The sequence below is a fragment of the Syngnathoides biaculeatus genome, chromosome 15 (assembly GCF_019802595.1).
Source record: "Syngnathoides biaculeatus isolate LvHL_M chromosome 15, ASM1980259v1, whole genome shotgun sequence".
Lineage (NCBI taxonomy): Eukaryota > Metazoa > Chordata > Actinopteri > Syngnathiformes > Syngnathidae > Syngnathoides > Syngnathoides biaculeatus.
Window position 1 is genome coordinate 16,741,793 of NC_084654.1, and position 26,402 is coordinate 16,768,194.

At 43.7% G+C, this 26,402-nt stretch overlaps 1 protein-coding gene across 4 annotated transcripts in view; it reads right to left on the minus strand.

Annotated features, from left to right (window-relative positions):
- Positions 1-26,402, minus strand: part of esrrb (estrogen-related receptor beta) — a 141,470-nt gene that overhangs the window by 82,086 nt on the left and 32,982 nt on the right. For 3 of the 4 annotated variants that reach the window (XM_061843319.1, XM_061843322.1, XM_061843321.1), the window contains 3 exons: positions 24,057-24,112; positions 12,208-12,283; positions 11,945-12,124 (listed from right to left, as the gene is read on the minus strand). The gene's annotated coding sequence lies outside the window, so the exon portion shown is untranslated. The remainder of the gene's footprint in view (positions 1-11,944; positions 12,125-12,207; positions 12,284-24,056; positions 24,113-26,402) is intronic. The other variant, XM_061843320.1, reaches the window with a different exon arrangement.

The following is a 26,402-nucleotide window of genomic DNA, read 5'->3' on the forward strand; positions in this document are numbered from 1 at the left end:
AGTACACTTATTGAGCATCGGTATGCATTTGTGCTGCATCTATGAATAGCTGTAGCGGAGGCGCTTGGTGACAGAAGCATGTCCACCGCACGCTCGCCGGTGATTGAAGGCCCCCGACGTGGCTTTTAGTGACCGACAGGTGAGGCTTATTTGAAGCCATCAATGAGCGCGGCAGCCCAGTCGTGACCCGGCTGCTGCCAACTTCAGAGGCTCACAGTTAAAATTAAATTACGCTTCATTAAAACACACCCTTTTTTTTTTTTTTTTTAATGTGTTAAATGTGACATTCAGGAGGTGAACAGTTAATGAGATCATTCGAGGGCCTCAACTTTCAAGTGTGTAGTTGGTTAAAGGGATATATGACAAGGAAAGAAGCCCAGTTTTTTTTTTTATTACTTTAACTTGTTATTATCGTTGGTCTACTTTTTGAAGCTAGCATACTTTGTACTTTCTGCAATTATCATATACAGTAGCTGTGTTTGGAGGCGGTGGGGCAACTGGGTGGGCCACACTGCTCAGACGGCACATTTTGCTAAACACACACACTCCACACAGCGCTGCAGATGTCTCTACATGCAAAAGAAGATTCAGCGATCCATGTGCGAGTAGCGCAGGATACCGTTAATAAATACAGAATGAGCTGGTGGGGGAAAAAAGCCCGGCGACTTGGAGTGAAAGTGTCCTCGGACCTCAACGATCTAGACCTCCTCCGACGATGGGTGGTTTCTGCCTGTAATTCCATATTGTGTATCGGGAAATTAGTCGGGCATCGTGAACGAGTTCATTTCTGTCATCACCACACTGAGTGGGCTGTGTGGATTTACTGCCGGACGGTATCAAATTTCCACCGTCTCCACTGCGGCCTTCTGTCTCGCTTGCCCCCCCCCCCAGTCATCAATGGACTCTTTGATGGGATGGCCGACGTCTTTCAGCCGTGGGCCTCGCCATGATCCACAAGGCGCTGCGTTTGTTGCGTGACAACACCTGGATGCATGCGACTGAGTGGAAACAAAAGCCACTCTGTATGAAGTTTATTGGGGATTCAATTACAATATTTTAGCGGATTCATCTGGGCCACATCAGTCTAATAAGATTTTGAGAGAGATGAATATCGGAGGCTGATGAGCAAAAATACACAGGTATTTCAAATATATATATATAAATATATATATATATATACACAATATTGACTGACAGTTGGTTTGACCAATCTTTTTCTGACATTTGTCACGCGCATGTGCACTCTAGCAAGCTAGCGAGTTGGCCTCCAGTTTATGTCTTCTAAAATTAAGGGTGTAAAAATGAGTGGGGGAGCTGGACCAAGTCAAAAGATGTAATAAACGAATTATCAGGAGCGACCGTGACACGACGCAGTGAAGCCGTGGACTGCAGACTGCGAGTGCTTCTCACTGCAGCTGGATGAGTCTACAGAAGGTGAGCCCAGTTGTGCATTTTTATTGAATTCTGATCTCTGTGCTTGACAAATTCATTTTACCGTATAAGGGGCTGGGAAGGCATAACTGAGGAATAAGAAGCGTCCAAGGTAAATAATAAAAAATAGGTAGATCACAGGATGGGGGCTGCTTGAAAAGTAAATCATGGGGCAAAAAAGTTTGGGGACCCCTGGTATAGACAAACAACCATCTAACACTTCTTCTTTTGCTTTCGGCTTATCCCGTTAGGGGTCGCCACAGCGTGTCATCTTTTTCCACCTAAGCCTATCTCGTCATCAACCTTTTCTTTAGTCTTCCTCTTGCTCTTTTGCGTGGCAGTTTCATCCTCAGCACCCTTCTACCAATATACTCACGCTCTCACTTCTGGACATGTCCAAACCATCGAAGTCTGCTCTCACGAACCTTGTCTCCAAAAGATCCAACTTTGGCTGTCCCTCTAATGAGCTCATTTCTAATCCTATCCAACCTGCTCCCTCCGAGCGAGAACCTCAACATCTTCATTTCTGCTACCTCCAGTTCTGCTTCCTGTTGTTTCTTCAGTGCCACCGTCTCTAATCCGTACATCATGGCCGGCCTCACCACTGCTTTATAAACTTTGCCCTTCATCCGAGCGGAGACTCGTCTGTCACATAGAATCTACCATCTACGCTATATCCATCCATTTTTTCTGAACCGCTTATCCTCAAGGGTCACGGGGACGCTAGACCCTATCCCAGCTATCTTCAAGCAGGAGGCGAGGTAGCCCTGAAATGGTTGCCAGCCAATCGCAGGGCACATAGAAATCATTGAAAAAAAATCATAAATATTTGTATACAAGACAAATGTGTTTCACTGTCACAAAATATTTAGAAACTCCAACACAGATTCCAGGTGGAGATGACACCAATTGCCGTTTCAAATAGCCGCAGGATATTTAAGTAGTTTGCGTGGTTGGTGGTCTGTCAAGGTCATGTGACGTGAACTAAGAATCATGTCACCTTGATTGTACACACTAATAGGATTCCTTGAGCAAGGGGAAACATTAGCACTGCTATTAAGAGCTCATGTAGAAAATCATCTGATTTGACTTGTCCCTCTCCAGTTGCCATACACCTGCTTCTCTCCGCTTGCCCCCGCCCCGTCTTCTAGTCTGCTGCTCCCGCCAGTCCCACCAACTCATCCCTCGTGTAGTCCTCTTCCTGCCTTATCTGGACTTCAAAGCACGTTGACTGAATTATCTTCGGCCCAGAAGAGAAGAAGGAAACAACTGTCGTCAGCCTTTGGTCAGCCGGAAAGAAACTTTTCTCCGACAGCTGGTTGGCTAACTGCTCTTTGCGGCCTAATCCTGAGGTGGAGGGACGGAGAGGTGAGAGTGTAAAGACTCATCACTCGGGGCACATGAAGCCCCCCCGTCGCAGAGGTACAAGTTCAGTGTTTCCCCTATTGGGCAGGAGCTGTCGTGAGATTTTCATGCTGAGGATGAGCGGAAAGCGAGGTGTGAGTGCCCGCGGAGGGTGCTTGAATGAGGTGTTGAGAGGGGGCATGGGGGCGGGGGGTGGGGAGCAAGCCCACACGAGGACACCGAAGGGAGACGTGAGTGCCGAGCTGAGGGGGCAGTTGAGACTCTTGAACCAGAACACACCAGTTCACACATCAAAGGAAAATGAATACTCGGGTGTCAGATGCGCCGCCGCATCCTGCCCAATACAATGAGGTCCAAGAACCGGAATGACAAGAACCGTCGTTTATCAGGAAGACCGAAGCCAGCAATACAGAGAACTGCTCTCGCACACCCACCCGTCACAGGTGAAAAATCAGTGATATACATATTACAGATCTCATATACAGTATTTTTCACAGTATTTAGTCAGAGTTTTACACCTGGTGCACACAAAATACATTTTACCTTCCAAAAACACAAACTTACACACTTAAGCCTGCATGCTTGAAGCTGTTTAATTGTCCCGCCCAGATTACGTTTGTTATAAAACCGCTACAGTCTATTTGAAAAAATAAATAAGTACAAATAAGAATCTACAACACAGCTCAATCCATACCTTCATACAGTACGAGCAGGTAGAGAGAGTTGATCTAAAGGAGTCCAAGTCCCACCACACAGTCACAGAGATGCCCCCTCCGGCCCTCTCGTCTGTCTTTGAGCGATGGAGCGTGCACAAGGTCATCCCGTAGCCAGCCACGACACTCCAATTAAGGCGACTGATGGACGCAGCTAATTGGTACGATTTACAACCTCCCTTTTTTTAAATGCTTTATGAGGAAAGCAAGTGGAGGGAATTACCATTTGCAGGCCCCGGGCTCCACGCTGGATCACTGTCAGCCGGGAATCGTCCGGCGTGACACCCGAGTGCTGCGAGTACACACATCCGGGATTTCCGAGGGAACGTGGCGCAGTCCCTTTACCTTTGCTGTTTGGGTTTTTGATATAATGGCAGTGTACAACTTAGCTATGAGCTCAAAATGAAGGAGAAGAAAGTGAAAGGGATAGGATGGTTCAAATATGGGAAGACGAAAGGCAGTTCAAGATCCAGCGACGCCAGAGAAGATACCCAAGCTAGGCAGGCAGGTGAAGGCGGGCAAGGATCCTGTAATGAGTGTGCGGTTATTGATAGTATTTTCAGGGGGAGGTGGGGGAGGGAGGGCGAACGGGGGTCCCGTGCGCGATGGGCCCCCAGTCCATCTGTGGACAATGCAGTCAGTTACACCTCACTGCTTCGTCTAATACAGAACAGGCAGATTGATGTCACCGGTGAGGTTGAACTCTGCCTAACACTCACCGGGCCGAGCGCACGTTTACGCACACACGCGCGTAGCAGTAGGTCAATGCTGAAGCTGCAATTTTTGATTACTTCTCAGTGAAGAGAAAATTGCAGGAAGTATTGTTTGCAGTTAATCCTATGCATGAAAAAAAATCATTCAGCTGTCCATTTTCTATGGCCTACCGCACTTATTTTGTGCAGGGTCACAAGTGAGCTGGACTGGATACTAAATCCTGGACTGGTCACCAGTCAATTTCAGGGAGCGTACTGTATAGATAGGGGCGGTTTCCAGTATGGGTAGAGAGATGTTTCTCTTCAGTTTCCCTTTCGCTTTAAAAATATATATAAAATATGACACAATACAGACCGGCTTGTATAAAAAAAAAAACCGAAAAAGTTTGTCATAGAACTCTCTGGTCAGCTCTTGTTAAAACACATTCTCTTATTTTACAGCTGTGGACGAAGCCACAAGACATAAAAATCTTTTTACAGCGTTTGCTGCTGATTGGCCCGCAGATAACATCAGCAGCCTTTGACAAATAAATGGCGCAAGAAGTGGAAGTCAGCTAGTTAAAGATGCATCCTTTAGCAGGAAGTCAAAGCCGCCGCCCGAGCAGTCGGGACGCACCGGAGCAGCGCGGCCACTGTGGTGGCGTGGCAAGCGATTACTCCTGTGCAGCCGGCCAAAACACAAAAATCAATAAACAATCTCAACGTTTTGGAGGGTCTTTCGTCTGGCTTAATAAATGTCTCAATCCGTTGTTATGACTTCATTTTGCACTAACTTCTTTCTTCTTCTTGTGCATCTTTTGCTGATCAATTAGAAAAAAAAAAGAAGTCTGCGTTTTTCTGTCAAAACTTCCCTCCGTCTACAAACGGACATCCCGGGCCCATGCACAAGAGGAGCCTTTATTTGAGTCCCATAAATCAGAAATCAGTTAGTGAAAGCACGCTCTTAAATGGCCGTCTTGTGTTATTTTTTTATCTTGGCTCAATTTGAGGAGGAAGATTTTTCTCAGCAATATCTTAGCTCTTAATAAAAGACCAAGAAGAAAAGGCATAGAAGGTCCAAAACTCAATTCCAATAATAGCCATTGTTGCCCACAGAACAGAGAAAATTTACCCATGAGTACAATTGTATGCTTTATTTGAATGTGTGTATCGTTTGAAGGTTTTTAATTATCATACATTGTTTTCCATTAGCCTGATTATGGCGTTTTGCGTTATTGTTAGCATTAAGCTATCAGACTTTCCTGAGACAAATTTATTTGGTTAGGTTGAGCATTTTGGTGTTTAAATCTGCAATATTTAAATTGCTTTTGTTTCATGTACCAGTTTTGTAGCAAATTTCCACTGGGAGTGAAATTAACAGCTGGAAGCACACTTTGCCTGTTTTTTGCAGAACTGTGCGAGAGAGAGAGAGAGAGAGAGAGAGAGAGAGAGAGAAAGAGAGAGAGAGCGAGAGAGAGAGAGAGAAAGAGAGAGAGAGAGAAAGAGAGATCAGGGGCTCAGGAATGGTTTAAAAGTGTCTTTTAATAAGTTTATACTTATTTAAGGAATTTTGAAAGGGTAAAACTAATTTTAAGGGTACATCACGACCTCACCCATCCATCCATTCATCCGTTTTCTTTGCCGCTTATCCTCACGAGGGACACGGAGAGTGCCGGAGCCTATCCCAGCTGTCAATGGGGAGGAGGCGGGGTACACCCTAAACTGGTTGCCAGCCAATCGCAGGGCACATCAAGACAAACAGCTGCACCCACAATCACACCTAGGGACAATTTAGTGTGTCACGGGGAGAACATGCAAACTCCACACAGGCGGGTCCGGGATTGAACCCGGGACCTCAGAACTGTGAGGCCAAAGCTTTACCAGCTGATCCACCGTGCCGCAACCTCACCTATTATCCAGTACTTTGCCAGTCAAGTTTTGACTCAAAAATGTCGTCTAGGTTACCATCTCCCAGCTGTCAGTGGCCAATGACGAGCAGAGCATCCTCCTCTCAGGATGCTCCAGCTGTCACAGGCCTTAATCCCAGCGCTAGAGGGATGACAAGCGAGCTGAGTCAGAGCCTTTGGTCTGTGACTGGAAGCTCCGGGAGAATTTCACGCACAGCACCCTCTTGTTTCCCATCGATTCTGCCACTTCCCATTATTGTCAATCAGCGCGGGCCATCTCTATCAGAGACGCTGTTCAGCACAGCACGCGACTGCCAGGGCGAAGGACTGCAGGGAGCAGCGCACGGTCAACGTGCCACCATGGGTAGCGACTCAGGGTGGGCGTAACATATCAATGCATTGATTTTAATGCTCACGAATTTGTCAATCACTTGGGAATTCTGTTGAAATTCGTTTCATCTATTTAATGATGTACAGCGGCTGTGACTTGAAGCGATAAAGGTATCAACCAGCAGAGGGTGCAAATAATTCAGACCCTTCTGGTGCGCTGCCCAAACAGGTTGGTGTGGAAACTGAAAAGCAAGAGCAAGACTGAAGTTTGATGAAAGGAATATCCTGGTGTCGTGCAGGGGATAGAGACCAAGCCGTGTTTCAAATTTAAAAACACTACAAGTAACTGACGCAGTCACTAAAGACGTTTCTGATAGCCTATATGACTTGTTAAACAAATATATCACAAACTAAGTTCCCAAAAAATAATGGGTTATGGATGATTTTTGTAAAAAGCACGAGAAATATGCGTGTACATGCACATGCGGTAAACACTATATCTTCCAGTTCTAACCCAGGCTAAACTTAGCTCCTCCCCAATTTATAAAGATGTCAGTTTCTCAGTTGAGATGTAGCAACACACCTCCTTGACACAATTACTACATTCCTATTAGCGAGGGTCGCACTACGTTACAGAAAGAGCAGAAAAATGATTAAATACAGAACTGCACATGGGCAGGGGTTCACTGTGCTCTATACAGCATACACCTACAACACAGAGGGGCAGTTGGAGTGCGGTACCCTAATATGGTAAAATAAACTTTGTTCGCGTCGGGTGTATTTTTTCCAACCAGAGTCAGTAAAGGGAACAAAACATAATTTAATTACAACTAGCATGTAAATTTAAATGTACCGTAATTTCCGGCCTATAAGCCGTGACTTTTTTCACACGTTTTCAGCCCTGCGGTTTATGCGGTGATGCGGCTAATTTGTGCATTTTTTCTAACGGGCGCAAGGGGGCACTCGAGCGGAAAAGGAAAGAGTGAGACCGGTGGAATATATCTGCCGAGGAGGTGACTTTTACCAGTCCGGCCCTGTTAGTGCTGCGCTAGCGTGTTACTGCCGTGTGTCAGTGATTTTTACCAGTATATTATTTTTAACCGGCCCTGTTAGCGTTAAACTCTTTGTGTACCGTCTTTCTTTGTAAATATCTCGTATTTCAATGTGGGAACTTGCGGCTTTTACACAGCTGTGGCGTATGTATGTACCAAACGGTATTTCCTTTACAAATGTACTAGGTGAGGCTTATAACCAGGTGCGCTCTGTAGGCCGGGAATTACGGTAAATTGGCTTAGCTCAGAGCCTCGAAATACGTTGACCTTTTGTTATGTCGGCTAACAATTAATGGAATATTATTTCTCCTTGAAAAATGAATTCCAATTGTTGGTGCAATGTAAAATCAAATTTCTAACGAAGCATCTTCATCCAGACAATAGACAGTTCAAACACTAGTTCTGCAGACCCATTAATTTTAATACCATACTATAATACATTATTATTGAATCCCGAAACTCCTCCCCAGGAGCTGTTGACCCTGAGTGGGCACCCATCTTGGTGGTGTGCAGGCACCCCGGTCAGGTCGGGCGACCAGGCAGCAGCTATAAGCCGTGGAGATTGATGGGCGAGGTGGCCTCCCTCCCTGCACTGTAAAAGATTATCCGCTCACCCGCTGGAAACAAAGCTGTGATGGAAATTCGTCTCGCATCATCAGCAACAAAATATCTACACGTCCAAGCGGGAGTCTCTCATTTTTCATGGGCTATATATTAAAAAAAAAAAAAGGGGGGGGGGCATTAAGGAAAAAAATGGAAGGAAGAAGTCTGAGTGATAGTGCTGGTTGGTATTTTTTTTTTTTTTTTAAATGGGCGACTTGAATCAAGGAGATTACAAGGTTTTTATTGGCTGTCAGGAAACACAACTTTCTGCGTACTTCATCCGCTGAAGCTTGTAACGCTCTGATTAGAATGCCAGCCGAAATGAAAAGAGATGGTGCTTGTGTAAAGGCACAGGAGGAGGCACAGTGGGGAGGCACAAAGATCCACTGGAGTCCGCTCGCCCTCAAATACACATAAGGGGCCAACGAGTATGAATGCCGAGGGTAACTGAATCAGCCTGGAAACCAAATTTCACTGTCAGATCTCGTGTCAGGATCGGGTTATGCTGCGGCGGGAGACCGTGCGCCTTCTGACCCTGATACATGAGACAAATCAGGCAGTGTGTTATCTCGCGCTAAGTGAATATTGCATTCAGCAGATATGTGATATTTGAATTTCCCATTAGAGGGCGAAAGGCATGTATCTGGGGGGAAAAAAAAAAAAAAATTAATTTGACTGCAGAAAGTGTGAATGTAAGCCTTCCTTTTCGAATGTGACAAAGATCCGGTACACACATGAAGACAATCGAGTTGCTTTTGTCCCCCCCACCCCCAAAGATGTCAAATGCCACACTATCTTAAGTCTTAAGAGATGTGTGTATGAGATGATGTGAGATGTGTTAAGTTTAGATTTTTCCCAATAACAGATTGGAACCAAAAATCTTTTGTCCTCCAAAAAAGTATTTTTTTTTTTTACATCACCATCATTTTACAAGGCGTTCAGTCCTGGCAATCTTCAGAAACACACTAGAAATATCGTCGCATATGCGTAAATGTTTCTTCTTCGGTTTGGTTAGCTCACATTTGAGCATTTAAGATTTTGCCTTTTCTGCCACAACAGCTTCCACTGTTCAAAGAAGACTTTCTGCAATATGTTGAACTCTGTCTGTGTGTGGGATGTTTTGCACATTCACCCAGAATGGACCTTGCTTTGTGCACTGGGGCACAGACCGACTGGAAAAGCAACGGGCCTTCCACATAAGTTGCAAATGTAGAACGATTGTCAAAAAAAAAAATGAAGATGGAGGAGCATTAAAGGGGTTCAAAACTTCAATCCTCATAGAGTACGTAATTACTGAAGCTTTGGAGCGAATGAATCGTCTTGAGAGATTCCGTCGCCGTCACATCTGTCACTTAGTTTGCGCTCGGCTTTCAATTTCCCATTGTAGAGCGAGTGGAACGGCAACCTCTCCAACGTGACGGAGCTCGCGCTTTGTGACGAGAGGTGGCCATTGATTTTTTCCCCTCCATTCCGCCATCAATCTGGAGGAGGAGAGGTGGCTGTGGGTGCTCAGACAGCTGATGATGTGATTTTTAACCGTGGGCCACCGGTGAGCACAAGGCAAAGCGCAGACAAACGTCTTCAGCATTGAGTGGCGAGATAAAGAGTGAAGGGAATACACTGATAATCTTCGTGGGTCCAGCAGGGACAATACAGTACTTCCTCTTACAGCCACACTTCCAGCCACTCTTTGTATTCTAGGGGGACTTCTGCCACAATGCTGTCTCATCTCATCACGAGCATTATTTTACACCTAAAGGACATTTTTAACCTAACGACAATTCCAACAGTGGGATGGCAACGTCTGAGCTCCACTTTGAGAGGCTCGTAGTGTGCCAATTCAACCCCAGATGCTAGCAGAATTCTCAAGGTGTCTTGGGTCGATTTGCAAATGAGAGGCATAAAAGATTTAGTCGGAAATGCTACATAAAAGTTAAGCGCTAAATTACGTTCAAATTACAAGTGATACGGCACCTCGATGAGCGACTTCCCCAGTAATGTATTCCTAGCTGTGCTAAAAGTGATATTTTTATCAAAGAAACTCATCGGGCTGCTGAGCTGAATATGTAATATATATATATATATATATATATATGTATAAATATCTGAATATGTACAGTAGTATAGTAGTGTACAGAACGTTGGGAATGTTGTACTATATTTAGTAACCGTGTTACCTTGAAGATTTTTTGGGGTTAAAAAAAAAAATGATAATAAAGTAATTTCCACCCAAGCAGCTAAAACTTCTTTGACTGAATTCCAGCATCAGGTTCCGAGAGTATGACTTTAATTGCAAGAAACTGATACATTAATTTTAATTTATAAACAATGGAGAGTTATAGTGTATATATAGTGTAATAAATTAGGCCTTATATTATAAATGCCTATCTATGTAAGGGAGTAAAACCTATATTTACATTTTCAATTCAGCAGTATCTGGCTTAAACTAATCGTTATTTTGAGCAAATGCTCAAATGTAATGGTCTTCTGACTGGACTCCCCAAAAAGAGTATTAAACAGCTGCAGCTCATGCAGAATGCTGAAGCTCACGTTCTGACCAAAAACAAAGCGGTCAGCGCATATTATGCCAATCCTAAAGGCCTTGCACTGGCTTCCAGTCAGCTTTAGAATAGATTTTAAACTTTTGCTACTGGTCTATAAATCGCCAAATGATTTAGGTCCTGAATACATAAAATAAATGCTTACGGAATACAAACCCAGTAGAGCTCTGAGATCGACTGACTCAGGTCAAATAGTGGACCGCAGTCCAAAGCAAACATGGTGAAGCAGCATTTAGCGATTATGCTGCACACAAATGGAATAAGTTGTCAATAGAGGTGAGGTCAGCCCTAAGTGTAAAAAAAAAATTAAAAATCCAGAGTGAAAACTCTTCTTTTTTCTTATGCTTTTTAGAATACATCCACTTTTTGACCATATCACTTGCACTGTACATGTTTTTTTTTAATATATTTTGTCATTTTCATTGTTTTTATCCCGTTTTAAATTTTTGACCACTTTGTTTTCAAATGCGTTTAATCATGTAAAGCACATTGAGTTACCTCGTGTATGAAATACGCTATACAAATAAATTTGCTTTGCTTTGCTTAATAATTATCTTAATGAGTCTTGCTGCATAAATGTCGCACAGCAAGGCTGATTGAATTTTACCACTGTTGTATCTTTTGGAACATCTAAAACTCTGCAGGCTTCTTGGGGAGGTGTAATCCTCTGTAGATCATTTGCAAAGCAATTAGGCATGCTTTTACAACTATTAAATATGAAGATAAGAGCCTGCCAGATAAGATGCTATTTGTACTCCGTATCAAATTGAGTTGGCTGCTTAAGAGCGTTGTTATCATGGAGATATATTTAAGTCTCGGTAAATTAAAATGTTTAAAAAGGGAGACATACCTGCTATCCATCATCTAATGATTAGTTAACCGACGGGTAATTATGCATCTCTTCATTAATAGCACACTTATCAACCGCAATGTTTGATATTGATGCAGACGTTGCATTGAACAAGGCAAATATAGAAATAGTTGGAGCTGCCAAGAACGTGGGAGATAATGTAAAGTATATTGATTTTTTTTTTTTGCTGGAGCAGCCACAGGAAACTCCAGAGACCACGCGATGTCGCATCTCGCGGCGAAAATGGCGCCCGACGCTTTGAAACCCAAAGTGAGTTGAACCAGGTGACCCACAACATGCATTTGTCAGCAGGGACCAGAGGGCGTCTTTTGCATGTTTCTAGCATCACCGCGCACTACATCACTGAACAAACGGCGCAGACAACAAAGGAGCTCACGCGGCATCCAAAAAAAAAAAAAGAAAAGGAATCTTCCACTGACCTGTGACCCCAGAGGTCAAAGAGACAGGGGGTTCAAACAGAGTTCATGACAGCATAATCTCTCCTCTTCCTCATCAGGGTTGCACCCACGGGTGGACGCGAGGAGCCGCCGCGGTAGCGGCGCAGACAGAGCAGGCATCACTCATTCACTCGCCTCCTAGGTGCCTTTGTCAGGTGATTGCTGGCGGAAAAAGGAAAACAGATCAATACATCTCCCGTGGGTCTGACAGGTAATCTTTACCTGGGATGAAATATAAGCCGTACCAGCCTGCTGAATTCCTTAACTGTAACAGGGCAATTGACAGGCTGCGTGGACGCCATTTCCCCCTCTTCCTGGCCACTGGAAATTCATTTTGGGGTAAACGGTTCAGCTAAGACGTCCTTATTTGGACTGCTAATTAACGCGGTGGCAGTGAGGTATTCCTCTTGTGCGACTAAATGAACTTTAACTCAACAAATGTGTCTTCATGCCTCGTCGGTCTCTCGGCAGCAGGTTGAGAATACCTTCTTAAAATATGCCATGGGTAATACATAGCAGCCATTAAAGCCCAATTGTCAACCCTATAAACATTCTAAAATAGATTTTGAAATGAAAAATATATATAACATTATTCACTGTCCATACGAAAAAATAAATATGACCTGAGAGCGTGTGATCCATAAAGTTGCGCAAGTGTCATTCGACATCCAAGTGGTCGCCATATTGGCTGCATCTACTGCCCGAAATTGAAAACACGCTTTGAACCCTACTATGGGAGAGGAACACGCCCTTTCTGACACAGAAGCTCTTTTGGAAGAAGAAAACATCTCACAACTGAGTGAAGTGACCGGGGCAATATTACCCTATCGTTTTGAGCCATATTTAGATGATATGCGGATCACTTCGAACTAACAACAGACTCCCAGACAGTATGTATCACCCAGCCCAGTCGAAGCCGTGCTCGTCCGCGAGGCACGGCTTGACCGACGGGCACATCGACACATTAAGCACCTCCGACTTACGGACACCGATCTTTTGTTACGTTCTGAAAGGATTATGCCCTCCCTCCCAACTATTTTTTTTTAGTACCTGTATACACACCTACGTGTCATTTAGAACCCACAAAGCTTTCGTCCTTTGCCCCCATGCAATCCATTTTTCACAACGAAACGGGTCTCTTGGAAACCTATGAAGGGTAAACCCATCTTCCCGAGTCTTCGAGCAGTATCCAGCAATGGAACAAGGCGGCATTTTGGCTAACATGAAGGAACAAAGAGCTACCTTCCCGCAGATAAAACTAATAGAAACAAACGAGACCGGTTGACTGTGCTAATGGCCTTAACATCACTTCCTGCTTCTTGTCGAAAATGAATCCCTCGAGAGGATTTTCATGGCGGGAGTTACAAAAAGCCATCTACGTCAAAATCACGTTTTTTGGTGAAAAAACAGGTGGGGCCATACTGGCTGCCTTTTTTCCCCATTAATAACATTAAAAATCATCCATTTCATTACAGTGGTACTTTAAGGTACTCATCATATTTTTTTTATGACAAACATGCTACATGATTATAGGTGAGATTTGCCTTGGCATCCATTTAGTCGATTGTGCGAACACAGCATTTATAAATGTCATCACAGACAGCTTTTCCCGTGAAGATGTGTAACTCATTTTAAGTGCCAAATTCCATTGCACTAAATGCTCACTTTTCTTTTTAATAAAGCTTGTCGTGGGATTGCCGTGTCGGATCGCAGTCAAATAGTTCCACATCCCAGTAACCTGTGATGATGTGGTGATTTTTCCAGAAATATGGAACCTTTACACTAAATATGTTACCTTGAGTGGAGTTAATATTTAACTGTTTGGGGGGGGAGAACATGCACATAAATTAGCAGTAGTGGCTCAATAATCATGTTTAATATTTCACAATCAAAGTGAGGACTGGTGGAGTGGCGTGGTCACCTGACTTCGTCATTAAAAGGAGGACAGTACCGATGTTAAAGAGACACGAAAACAAAAATGGCTTAATTGTGGTGCCATATTTTCTACAAGTATTTCAACCAAGGGTCAGTGACCCCTTGTACCCATCTGGTATTCCGGTTTACTCCCAAAGAGGTTTGTTTGAAACATTTTTACCATTTCAAAAAAAAGAAAAAAATCCCAATGTGGTTTCATGTGATGCGTTTGACTCCTGAGCAGATATGCTGTACATTTTTCAGCATATGTCGCTTGTTTACCAGACCGACTGCGTCTCCTCTCAACAGACGCTCGTATTGATCTTTTAATGCATCCGATGCCGAGGGAGACGAGGAAACGATACCGTCTGTAAAACGTTTCCTTTCCGTTGGGCTCGTTGGCCGGCCGCACAGCTCGAAAAGCAACAAACCCGGCGCTGCTGGGAAACAGGCTGTTCAAACGCATTCGCAGCCAGCCTTGAACTTAAATACGTTTGGGTGCATTTGAATATGGAAGCCAGGCTAAAGAGAACAGAGGCAGTCCTCTGAGGACCAAAACCACTCGCCCTCTGTGTTGTGCTAATGAGCAGCTTTGTTTAAAAACGAGAGACCTGTACCTCCCTGAAGCCGGCAGCGACAATTTGACGGGCCAGAGACGAGTCGCCCGGCCTCGGCGGAGGATGCAGAAAGTGTCCCGCTGACAAGTGACGTGACACAAGAAGGGACATGATTGTAAGAATGTCGGTTCGCAGGCGGTCTTCTGTGTGTGGAGTCACAAACTCTTGAGTCCGGCGAAGAGGGCCGAGCATGCCAAGGCATTAACAAGGCTTGATTGCATTTACATCTCTGGCGGTTAATAGACCTTGGTATAACTGCTGATTGGAATTGGAATTATGCACGTTAAGTCTCTTCTTTGTCGTAAAGTTGGTGCAGCAAAAGTTTCCGGAGCGACTGCTGCTTGACTTTTCCCGCATGCATCCATGGCTCCCGCGTCATGTTCAGGGGTCCTCATTTGAGGATCGTTTTAATGTGTCAGGTTTGGACCGAGACCTTCTCTGCCTAAAAGGTTGGGGTCTTAATGGCACCGTGGTCTTTCCCTCTCTGGCAATCCTTGCCCCAAAAAAAAAGAGCATTAACCAAAATTTGCAAACAACAAAGGAACATTTTCCAGTTAGACCGTTTCACCGCACAGCCTCTCGTGTAAAAATGAATTTCGTCACAGGCTATGCATCGCTCTCCGCTTTAGGTATGTTGAAATAAAACTTTGAAGCACTCCTTTGCTAATAGGTTAAGTATTAATGAGGTTTTGGTCAAGTGAGCCAAATCCAATTTGGCCCCGTATGACTTGCGGTCATGGTTATTAAAAGGCCAATCTGCACAGCTGCCCGTGGCTTAACTCCCCCCCTTCTTCCCGTTAGGCTTTGTAAGGCGCAGTGTATTTTTCACTTCACCCATCGCACATTCACATCTCACTCGCGGTTTTTTAACATCTTTCCTTCGTGCTAAACTCTAAAGCATTGTCTTCAAAGAAGAGCCAATTGTAGCTCCTCTCTTATGCCACTGTGATAAATCTTTACCGATTCTCTGCCTTCCCCACCAAAAACAAAGTTAGCGCGGGTCGGACAAGACATTTGCGAGGCAGTCGGAGAGCAGAGGACAAGCCAAGTAGAAGTGACATTGTGGCGGTGGGCTGTCTCAAAGGATTAGGCATTACAGCGTTCACTGGCATGTGCTTGCGCTCGCTCCCATTATATTTGCTTGTGCCTCTTTCCAGATGACTTCTCCTCCAAACCGATCCGGCGGGCAAGATAATTGATTAATATTACTTGAGGGAACGATGACTAACCATTGCTGAGGTTCAGCCCCAAACACTCGGCTTAAACAAGGTAATGCGCTCGAGCCTCTGGATCGAAATGGAGCCGTTTTCCAAAGTATATCGTGAAGATATGAGTGCACGCCAAATGGCTGGGGACGTTCAGTCACTAAAAGTTTTAACACCAGCTACAAGCTTCCAATTTTGGGTCAAGGTCAAAAACTATGTCAACGTAATTATTTTGAGAACCCAAAAGAACGACAATTGACAGTTACAAGTCAAGGCTTCTCTTCTGGTGTAGATGTCTTTTTGGTGCTGCATGTGACAGAAATGCGACTAAATTTAAGGAAGGCTTCATTCTTGGACAATAATCTTGGATGCGGTGGTTATAAATATAAATACTAGAGAATGTGATTTCCACTTTGGACACCCACATTTGAGCTAGTTCTTCTGCTAAATCAGAAAAGAATCAAAAATAGCATTCAACCACTGAAACAAATTGTTCAGGAATGGAAGTGAGATGGCACGGTGGAGCTACTCGTTACAGTGTTGGCCTCACAGTTCTGAGGACCGAGGTTCAAACCCTGGCCCCGCCTGTGTGGAGTGTGCATGTTCTCCCCGTGCCTGTGTGGGTTTTCTCTGGGCGCTCCGGTTTCCTCCCACATCCCAAAAACATGCATTAATTGGACCCTCTAAATTGCCCCGAGGTATGATTATGAGTGTGAATGTTGTCTGTCACCACATGCCCTGCGATTGGCTGGCAAACCGCTCAGGGTGTACCCCCCTCCTGCCCGAAGATAGGAATAGGCTCCAGCACTGCCATAACCCTTGTGAGGATAAGCAGCTCATAACATGGATGGCTGGATGGATGGAATGTAAGTAAATGAAGAAATCATGCTTTACTTTTTGGGTGGGGGGGTTGGAAATTATTACACTTTAGCATTAAAATCTAATTTGGTAAACAGTATTATGTATGTTTTATGTATTAGCATTAAAGAAACGTAACTGTTGAGTAAACAATAAATGTAAGAGTTCCAACAATAATTAAAAAACAAGTTATATAGGCTAATTCTAACTTGCCATAAATACATTTTTTGTATTTTGTAAATATCTTGTGTGTGAGGATAATAAACTGAACTCTTTGACAAGATATGTAGATAATACGTAAGATTATCTACCCACTCAACCAGTTTTACATCAAAGTCACTGATCACCTAAGTTTTTTTGGTTTTTTGTTTGGGTTTTTTTTTGTCCAAGGGATGAGAATTACCGTACATGCATTTCTTGCGGGTGATAACGGGAGCTTGAATGGAAGCGTCTTCCCATTTGAATAAGCTCTCATGTGATGCTCTTTAAAAGCAATCATTACAGGCCTTCCTGGAGCACTCGCCTTCCCCCTGTTTATTAATCAGCTAATTACACATTGACAGTCATGGGTTTGCTGATTCCCACACTTAAATGAACAAGGCTCTTTAATGATTAAGCCCTCGTGTGTGTGCGGTTCTCTCTCCCTTTTCCCTCTCTCTCTTTCTCTCTTTCTCAGAGCAGGGAGTAAAAACACAAGTAAAAACGCGACAGACCTCCCAGGTTGCCCACATGTGAATGGAGAGCACCTGACTGAATGTCCGTCTCCATCTCAACAACAGCGTGTCACACATTAAAATAATCTGAATGGTGAACGTGGGGAATGCTTGCGTACATGATATCAATGACCACAAAACAAAGTACTTGAGTACTTTTCACCTATCTGAAAACATTTGCACGATGATTTCATTAATGCCTTACTTTTGTAAAATTGTAATAATTCTATACAGTATGTACCAGTGCCTAAAAAACTAAGTGTGGAGAGTCTCTGTCACAGAAATACAAAAGCCTAGTCAATGAATGGTACGATCACTGCCAATGGCGTTTTTCATATCCACACTTTCAAAATACTACGATAGTATACAGCATATGTGGGGCCTAAAAACGTTATTTCCTCATACAGCTTGGGGTTGCAGTTTTTGTTGCAGTCACCCTGGTTTGCAAGTGGGATATGTCAACTTTTTTTTTTTCCACGATTGTCCAGTTCAGTCACGTTTGGCCGTACTACTAGGTGGGCGGCGGACCTAAAAGTAGAATCTGACCTCAGAACCAGAACCCCGGTGAAACTTTGTCCAGGCAATTCAGACGCGGACCGTTTGGAGACACATGTGTCGTTGAAGGACGCGTGGGGTGCTGAGGGGAGGCAGGAGAGGGCAAAATAGTGCAGGGGGGCTGCATTTCTGTCAGCAAGAAGTGATGGCTGAGCGCAAGTGTTATTTGTCTTGTGCTGCCAGGCGGCCCTCGTACCAGCCTGGGCATTAATGAGAGGAGGCCGAACTGCAGGGTAGGAACACGACGCGCCTCCGTCGCAGGTAATCTGTCACACAGGAGACACATGAAAGGAAGGAGAGGCACCCGCACCAACTGATGGGGCCGCATGGCACACTAGAAAACACGTTACTTCCCTCTGTACAAAGATAACGTTCAACGACTGAGGCCGATAACTTCGGTCAACGCAAATTACTCCACTCACAACTCAAAATTCTTAATCAGATACATCTGGTCTGGGTTCTTTCTATCATCCCAACATGGCGAAGAAGATTAATTTCTAATCCTATCCTACCTGCTCACTCCGAGCAAGAACCTTAGCATCTTTATTTCTACTACCTCAAGTTCTGCTTCCTGTTGTTTCTTCAGTGCCACTGTCTCTAATCCGTACATCATGGCAGCCTCACCACTGTTTTATAAACTTTGCCCTTCATCCTCGCAGAGACTCTTCTGTCACATAGAACACCAGACACCTTCCGCCAACTGTTCCACCCCGCTTGGACCCGTTTTTTTAATTCCTTACCACAATCTCCACTGCTCTGTATTGTTGACCCCAAGTATTTGAAGTCATCCACCTTTGCTATTTCTTCTCCCTGGAGCTTCACTCTTCCTCCTCCGCTCTCACTCACGCACATATATTTTGTTTTACTTCGGCTAATATTCGTTCCTCTCCTTTCCAGTGCGTACCTCCATCTTTCAAACTTTCCCTCCGCCTGTTCCCCGCTTTCACTGCAGATCACAATATCATCTGCGAACATCATGGTCCAAGGAGAACCCAGTCTAACCTCTTCTGTCAGCCTATCCATTACTATCGCAAACAGGAAGGGGCTGGAACCCTGATGCAGTCCCACCTCCACCTTAAATTCTTCTAACACACCAACGGCACATCTCACCGCTGTTCTGCTGCCCTCATACATGTCCTGTACTATTCTACTGTACTATTCTATTCAGAGTATCATAGTTCCTCTCTTGGTACTCTGTTATAGGCTTTCTCTATGTCTACAAAGACACAATGTAGCTCCTTCTGACCTTCTCTTTTCCACAGAACTACACTAATCTAGAAAACTAAAATTTTAGATACAAAGAAATATCTAAGGTCAAACACAATTTATAACGGGGTGCTATTCCCCTTCAGATGAGCCAGTGTTTACCATGAGAAATAATGGAAATAGAATTCATCTGTTCCCAGTCAAAGGTCACAGAACACATTGCTAACCACTTGTACGAGGCTGTTGCCAATTAGTACGAGAATATCACCAGATAAGACATGTAGGAATGCTGGCAAACGTTTCATTCTCTTCGCGCGTGGTAAAGAGTTGTTGGATTAAGTTGGAAGGCTGATTGATGGCACAAGAAAAGTAGGAAATGGCCAATTTGAGGTGGAGAAATGAAGTGGCGATCTCATCCAAACAGATACCTGCTCTCTTCTGTTATTGTTCTATTTCCTTCTTCCCAAATTCAACTCCAGCACTACTGTGGAAGGGCTAAAAGGGTAAAGAAAGAAGACGAAGCAACAGCTGGGTACCGCCAAGGTAATTCCCCACGGAGCCCAGGAAGACACCTCGGGACACAGAGCATTTTCACTCTTGATTACAAACGCTCAAATCAAGCACTAACTGAAACAACAATCCACTTCCTGTGGCTCACTCCAAAAAAAAAGCAGGCTGATGTGTTTGCCAACGGCAATACGGGGAGCTCCCTTGCTCCTTTTTGAAGAAATCAAGACGAGTTGAATGGAAAACAACGGCACTCTATTGGGTGTTCTTTTTGCACGTTTCCATCAAGAAGGAGACCCCAAAATATGAACAGAGCGGGCATCTCCTGGCAAGACTGCGATGACAGGGTGCTTGCCAAAGTGAAGATTTATACCGAGCGGTCGCAGCTGCAGAAACTGACATTGGAGGGCATGAGATGCTTGTTAAATCACAGTGGACAGCAGATACTAGACTCAAGAACCAGGAAAAACTGTCAACACAGCTGATAGGGGTGCTGTCAGTCAGTACACAATACCTAGTAAAACATCTTCACACTGACTCCATTTGTTGGCGTTTTGATGATAATATCAGGGTTTAAAATACAGATAAACACAAATGTATGGTTTATTCTGTCTTAACCCAATAACTGTAAACCAACTTGTAACAAAAAAAGAAATGTATCCATTTATTATGCCATCTTTTTTTTCTTGGGGTTATTTTCAAAAATGTATTGCTTTTAAAGTTGAAGTGTTCATCGTAAAGGCAATCCTTCTTAATAGAACAAATGGTGGTGACAATTTTTGCATATTGATAAAGATACAAACAGCTTCATATATGTCTGGAACTGCAGTGTTATTTTCCTCACAGAGACATGGCTACATCAGCCAATCCCAGATGTTGCAGTTTCGCTAGCGGATGGTACGCTACACCGGCAGGACAGAATCATAGTCTCGGGTTAAGAGCCGAAGAGAGGGAGATTTGTGTTTCTGTGCACAACAACAGCGTTTATTGTTCTTGGTGACGTCCAGTATGTGAAAATACCCTGGACCATGTGCACTCCAACATTCAACATGCATACAGGGGCACCACCCCCGCACCATCTTGCTGAATCCGATCATGTTTGCGTCTCCCTCACCCCCACATTCATCCCCATACTAAGACAAACAAGGCCACAAACAAAGGATTGAGAAAGCACTCTCAGCTGCAGGACTGTTTTTCATGCATTGTTGTGAGTTATTTGAACATCAGAACCTCCAGGAATATAGAATATAGAGAAGAGTGTTCTTTCCTATATCAAAAATTGCATAATCAATGTAAATGTTGATAGACAGAACCGGGGTTTTCCCAATCAAAAACTCTGGATGACCCGGGAGAGTCAGGTACTCCTGAGAGGCTGTAATGCCGTCTTCAGGTCAGGGGACAGGGCAGCCTACAAAAGGAACATTGAAGAGTTCTTCACAGAAAATAACTCGAAAACAGATGTAGGAGGGATTACAACACATCACAAACTACAACAAAAATAAACAGACGTGTGCCAACACACAGGCCTTACTGGCAGAGGAACTAAACCATTTCTTTGGCCGCTTTGAAACTGACGGATCAGATTCAGTCTCACCACAACCACCTCCCATCAGCAGGACACTGATGCTTCAGGAACATGAAGTTCGACGTGTGCTCAGGCGTGAAAACACCAGGAAGGCTGAGGGCCCAGATGGAGTGCCTGTGCTGATCAGCTAACTTTTTTTTCTCACAATCATTCCCTCCTGCCTGAAATCCGCAACAATCATCCCACTGTTCATCAATGGGGAGCACGTGGAGAGGGTCCTTTCCTTCTGATTTCTGGGAGTCCAGATCACAGACAAACTCACCTGGACTGTAAATACCACAGCAATGGTGAGAGAAGCCCAGCCGCAACCCCAAGAGTGATCAATAGTCCCCAGAAGATCACTGGCTGTTCTCTCCTTTCCCCAGAGGACATTGCCAGCTCTCGCTACCATCGCAGAGCTATTAAGATTGCTTAGGACTCTTCCCACGCTGGCAACCACCGGTTTAACCTGGTGCCCTCTGGCAAGTGTTACAGGTCCCACAAAACCCAGACAAAAACATACTCAAAGACATTTTCTTCCTTAGGGCTGTCAACACTTTGAACTCAAGACGACTGAACATAAACACTACCTCATCTGCACTTCCTTTTGTATTTGCTTTTCTTATTTCTCTGTGCAAAAATGGAGTACAAATGGGTCATAATCTGACCAATGCCTGGACATGGGCTGTGAACATCAATGTAATATATTTGCTTCATTTTTTTCCCCCCACTTCACTCAAGACACAATATAAGTGAAGCTCGCTCGTATTCCCAAATTCTGGCTCGGTCCAAAAACCCCAAAAATTTGACCAAGGGTTAGGGTTACAGCTACTGTAAGTCATGATAGCACTGTACTGTACATATAAAAAAAAATTCCAATAACTTCAAGGATCCATGAGACCCTTTTAATCTATGTTATGTAAGATCCTCTTATATTTAACAACCCAATGTGGGTCGATCTTCTGTCCAGAAGCTGGGGGAAACCCCAACTTCCTCATATTGAATTTAATGCATCGTGAAGGGGCAGAGGAGAGTTTTTTTCTTTATTCTGATGGCAAGTGGTTCTGCACAGGAGAGGTGAAGGACAGAGTCACTGCCCGTTCCATCACTCAGCACAATAAATGGATGCAATCTGTAACCAAGTAAAGCAGCGGCTGGTTTTAAATTCCCCCCTCTTTTATCCAAATGAATGATGGAGCCCGGTACAGTGCACTGTGCGGCTATATTAATAAACATCAGAGGCCTGCCCCCTGCACTAAATCAAGAAACGACCAACATTTTTTATTCAAATGACAAACGGCAATGTTGGAAGTGAAGCACGGGAGAGGATGCAGAAGAAAAGCTGGACAAACCAATTCTGAATTTAATCCGGCAAATACACCGACTGAACTTGCGGCCATCACACTAATGAAAAAAGGCACGCCCAAAAACACGAGTGAGTGCGCGTCCAGAATGAAGCCCAAACGTCAGACTGGCTATATCAATGGTGTCAAACTCAAGGCCCGGGGTCAGATGTGGCCCAACACGAAATCTGAACAAAGCTTCAAATTTGTCATATGTAATGAACAATATTGTTGAGACATGGCCTTTTTCTGCTAACAATGTCCTTTTCAAGGTAACTTGAGCAATAGTTGAGCAAATTCTTCTTCTTCTGATTTTAAAATTAGTTATCCCTTAATTTGTTGTGCATATGAATGGTTTCAGTCATAACAGCCCTCTGAAGGAAATTGAAACGACAATGTGCCCCTCGACAAAAAAGAGTTTGTCACCCATTGTCTACATTGTTGCAATGGAACTACAACGACACTTAAAAGTCCACTGACAACAAAAGCATGATTTTTAGTATGTTTTTAATAAAAACGAGAAAAAAAGGCAGCCGGAATGGACCCATCTGTTTTTTCACCACACAACATGATTTTGACATATATGGCTTTGTGTAACTCCCGCCATGAAAATCCTCTGAAGGATTTGTTTCGGAGAAGAAGCAGGAAGTGACGTTGTCAACAGGAGCCCAGTCAGACGGCCTCGTGTGTTTATACTGGTTTTACCTGCGGGAAGGTAGCTCTTTGTTCTTCCGTGTTAGCCAAAATGCCTCCTTGGTGTGTTGCTGGATATTGCTCGAACACTTGGGAAGATGGATTCACTCTTCATACTTTTCCAAAAGACCCAGTTCATTGTGAAAAATTGATTTCACAGGTGCTTCGTGGCTTCCAAATGACAGGTAGGTGTGTATAGAGGTACTAAAAAGAATAATAGTTGGGGGGCCGTAATCCTCTCTCAAAACAAAACAAAAGATCCGCGTACGTAAGTCAGGGGTACTAAATGTGATGTGCTTGAGGTGCGTGTCGACGGCGCCTACGCCGATCACTGCTTCAGCCGGGGTGGCTCATTTCGGCACCGAGCCAGGCTGCTTTACGGCACTGTCGTCGCTCGCGGCACAGTATGCTACATACTGTCATACATACTGTCGGGGAGTCTGTTGTGAATTAGAAGTGATCCGCATATCTTCTAAATATGTCTCGAAACGATAGGGTAATATTGCCACAGTCACTTCACTGGATTGTGAGATGTTCTCTTCTTTGAAAAGAACTTCCGTGTCAGGTCAAAATCCAAAAATCTCTGTTGTTCCTCTCCCATAGCAGGTGCCACTACCTGTTTTCAATGGCGAATGTCCCAGTGTGACGTCTGCTGATGACGTTGAAGGCAATATGGCTACCACGTCGATGTCGAGTGAGACTTCCGCAACTTTGCGCATGGATGACGCGCTCTCCGTTCATATCTATTTTTTCGTAATGTATTTTTCATTACAATATCTCTTAAAATGTTTCTAGGCATGTCACTTGGGCTTTAACATCTGCCACATGCAACATTTAAAGTCTTTCTTTGAGCTGTGTAAACTGCTGGTTTTTATTTCCAAATATGTTTAAAGTGTCATACAGGCCACAGGTCTATTACCTGATTATGTGACTGGGACTGCATCCCTCGTTCTCATCTCAGTGACGTTAGGGTGTCTGAGGGGCACATAAACATACATGTTAGTCACAAATATTGCTACCAGCAAATAATGCACAATACAAACTAATCTAGCAAATCATAATTCGTGGCCATTAAGTAAATATTACGTCCCATTTGTCGTCATTAAGGTGTGTGGTGACCAATGAGAACATATTTTGGTGATGCTTGTGGGCACGTGCAGAGCTTGCATTAACAATTTACATCTGCCCTCGTGTGCCATATGTCAGATGCTCTGAAATAGGAAAAGCCCCCACCCCCCAACCCACACACGCACACCACCATTATAATAGCCCTGACTTCTGAGATGTAAACTCGAGGTCAAGGTCCGTTCCATCAGTGGCGGACGTGGATAGGTGGGTCGGGGTGGGTTATAGTGGAGGTTGGAGGGTGGGGGGGATTGTACTGTGACAGATGTTTGTGTTTGGGAGAAGGTGGACGGATAAATGAACGATTAGTTAATTCTCATTCACAACTAGAGTGGTCATGGTATGGCTATATCCCATTCTTTTTCTTCTTTTTTTCCCCCCAGGAATGCACCTACCTGCAGTCTTTTATTTTATTTTTTTTAGATTTTTATATAACTATATATATATATATATATATATATATATATATGCAGTATTAATCACACAAATATTGATTAAAATTCAGTAAAATTTCAATATTCAGATAAAAAAATAGATTTTCCATCTCTGGGGCTCTAATTGGCACAGATTCGCAGACAGAAGACTTTTGTTTCATTTTAAATCCTACAATGGTCCCGAATGTCACAGCCTCTACAAAGGTTTCTGGTAACTGTGAATGTTAGCTTGACTTTTTTTAAAATCTACTAAATTGTTTTTAATTACAACTTAATTTACATGTATTAAACATTTTTTATTGAATCAATCATTATTTAAGTAACATTTTTAATTTTCTATATCAAAGAGGAGTGCTAATGTTTACACTGTACATATTGTTATAGCGAGGTATTCCATAGATTTATTTTAGGATGCAATTTAATGTTGGTCATGCTGGTTGTACCCGGAGGGATTTTTTTTTTTCAAGCGGTACTTGGCCTAAAAAGGTTTAAGAAACACTGATCTGTTCACAGCATACAGCACTTTTCAGTACTGTGTTGCAGTATTCTGTATGCTTTTTGCTTGCAATTTTTTGGGGATCGTCACTTGTGAATGGATCTGGAACGTCCATCTGACAATTAATAGGCATTCACTATAATCTGTACTGTTGAGAAGAATTTAGAAAAAATTAAATGGGAAAAAAACCTGAAAAATGCCAATAAAGAGATGATGACACACATTCTCGTTATCCCCTTGACTAATCTGAGACCAAATGGCAACATAAGCATCCCCGCCAGACAAGCGCTACCACGAGACCCGATAAGGGCAGCTTCTAAACAGGCAGCATGTTCCATAACCTCCACACCCATAAATCACAGGACGGACGAGCGGTCGCGTGGTGTCGGCAGCCCTGCAGTGCTCCCTTTGAGTCTCTAAGTTGTATAATCAATAGATATAAAAATAAATGGCCTAACCGTTATTCTCTCTCTGCTACCCCACTAATAAAATTCCACTAATGCATATTTCATTTTCTTTTATACTTATTGATCACCGGTTGTCCAGTTAGTAAATCACGCGCCTATCGATCCCTCAATCGTACCTCTGTCGAACAGCACATAACCAGCCATTTGCGCGTCTGACAAAGTGCTCGGCCATTCAACTCCACACACTAAATCTCAATCTCTAACTTTTGAATTCTTAAATCGATGCCTGTTTAAACGTCTCATTAATTGAGTTCACGCCAAAAGTATTAAAAGCAATACACTGACGCACTTGGTGTTAATGTAAGGAGGTCTGTCCATCCATGTTGCTTGCATCTCGGCCACTCGCAGACCCAAACGCGCAGTGGGTTTTGCATGCAAAGGATGCTAAAGGGGAGCCTCCATTGTTTTGTTTTTTTTTTCCTGGGGTAGCCAAGGGTTGTTTAAAGGTCAAGTGTCATTCTTATAAACATTCTAAAAAGATAGTGAAATGAAAAATACATAACACTATTCACTTCAATGTCTATATGAAAAAATAAATATGAGCAGAGCGCGCGTCATTCATGCGCAAAGTTTCAGGAGTGTCATTCGACATCCATCCATCATCCAAGCGGCCAAAGCGCTTCCCTGTCCGATCCACTTCCGCGATGGAGATGAGCCACGATGAGCCACCCCAGCCGACAAGGCCGAACCTTGTTGACAAGGCCAGTGGGGATCCACAAACCCCGCGGAGGCCGTCCTTCAGC